We start from the raw sequence: 2,250 nt of genomic DNA on the forward strand, positions 1-2,250 counted from the left end.
TTGTTTCATTATTTTGCTTAATGTTATTTTAATTGTTTTGGGTTTTGATTTTAGTATAAAGATTATATTTTTAGTATTAAATTATATTTTAATGGTATAAAGATTATAAATTTCAGATTATATTTATGTTATAAATTTCATATTTTATGAATTATAAACCTAGGGTTTCAATTTATTGAAAATCATGATTTTAGGGTTTTTATGAACAATTGATTTAGGGCTTTTATAGTAATGATGTTTTGAAAATTTGGTGATTATATTACTAATTAGTTTCCAGATTATTTTGAGCACGTAAATTCGTATTTTAATGTTTAGATTTCGGTTCGTTAATATTAATCCCGTTTTAATCCCGATCAGGTTCTGAACTCATCCGATTTTGACAAAAAAGTAGTGTTTTCCATGTGGAAACGATGTTTTAAGAAAGACTCACTACCTTTGGTAGTGAGCACCACCCTCTCGTGGCCAAATTCTGCCTCTAAATATGATTTTCGGGCAGTTTTTCATTTTTAACGAAGTTTTTTATTTTTTAAAATTTTATCCTTGAGTTTGATTAATAAAATTAATTATTTTTAAAGTTAATTAAGCATATAAATATATGTTTTATTTATTTTAATAAGTTTTTCATCATATTATATTGTTGGAAATTACTTGGGATAGTAATATTAATTGTTGGTTGTTTTCTAGGAAGTGATTATTCCCTAGGAGAATTTTAAGTGATTAAAAGTGGCTCAAAAGGATTGTTTGTATGAGGTACGTACATGTCTACTTCGTTATAAGTAGTATCATGTTTAGGTACCAAAAGGAAAGAACTTAGTTTCATGATTAGGGAACACTTGGATGGAAATTGTTTGGTTACACATTGATTTAATTCATGTGCTTATGTTTATGAAACATGTTTTGGTGAATTGATTATGTTTGTATGGAATTATGGATGCAAACATGTTGAATTATATTGGATAAAATGTTTGTATGGAATGTTGATACAAGCATAATTTTATTGGATTGGTTTGTTAACCACATTTGGTTTATTAAAGGATTGGAATTGAATGGTTTAAGTGGAATGAATTTATTAATTATTCCACAAGGTTATTATTATTTATTTATTACTCAATCATAACTTGTTAGTATGTTGAGTAAAGGTGGATTAAGCCGAAATGGCTAGGTGAGTTGACTATGTTCAACAATTTTGGATAATTTGGAAGTTTAATGGAATTAAAGGTTAATTTGTGATGTGATCACCATTGTCTTAAATAAGATTAAAAACGAATTGATGTATGATTGTAATGTATGGTCTTCTTGATTGAGTCGGCTATTAATTAAAATTGTAATCACGTAAAGTGAAACATGGATGAGCAATAAAACTCTGGAAAGCGTGCACTTCTAGAGTATTGACAATTATGGGTTGGGGTACACGGTGGTAGCCCGTGGCTTTTCGAGGCTTGTTTGATCAACATGTCCTCTTCTCTTTTGGTATTTACATTTTATTTTATAATGAAAGTTAGATGGGATCCTAGACTAACTTTGTGAGAATGGAGTCGCGCCCATTCTTGCATCGCGCTAAACTTTTATTTCAAATGGTCATTTGAGACCTGGATTGGACAACCTGGTCTATTGCTTACTCCAAACTAAATTAAATTAATTAAATTAAATATGATGAGTCAAGTGTTTGGAATTTAGTAAGTATGTTGAGTCAATTAAATTGTCTAAGTGTGGAGTCTTGATTAATGAATTCGTGTTGTATGTTTATTTACTTTAATTAATTGAGCATGCTAGGTTTGGTACGTTGTAGCTTGTATGTACTCAGCTTTGCTGATTGCGTGTTTTTGTGTGTGTTTTCTTTTGGTCATGGCCTTCGCCTTTCAATGACCCTGTGATGATCCAATTATTACACTTGTATTATTGGGGAGCAGTATGCACAGGTTAGCTTGATGATGTGAAGTTAAGGGATTTGACAAACGCATTGTCAAGGGATTGGTGTGATTGAGAGTATTCGATTCTTGTGTTGAACTTATTTATGCTTTGCTATTTCGTTTATGTTTTGGATTTTTAATATTGGTTTGGTTTTAAATAAGGGCCTTATATGGTTCCAATTTGTAAGCTTTGACTTATTCGTTTTCTAAATTGTGTTATTTTAAATACTTAAGTTTGATTTTTCCGCTGCGATACTTTGATAAAGCCTTAACGTTTTAACACGTGGCGGTAACATGTCAATGGTTCTCCACTATTTTATTTAAAGTAAGTGGTTTGAAA

This window comes from Chenopodium album, chromosome 26 (genome assembly GCF_948465745.1).
Source record: "Chenopodium album chromosome 26, dcCheAlbu1.1, whole genome shotgun sequence".
NCBI lineage: Eukaryota > Viridiplantae > Streptophyta > Magnoliopsida > Caryophyllales > Amaranthaceae > Chenopodium > Chenopodium album.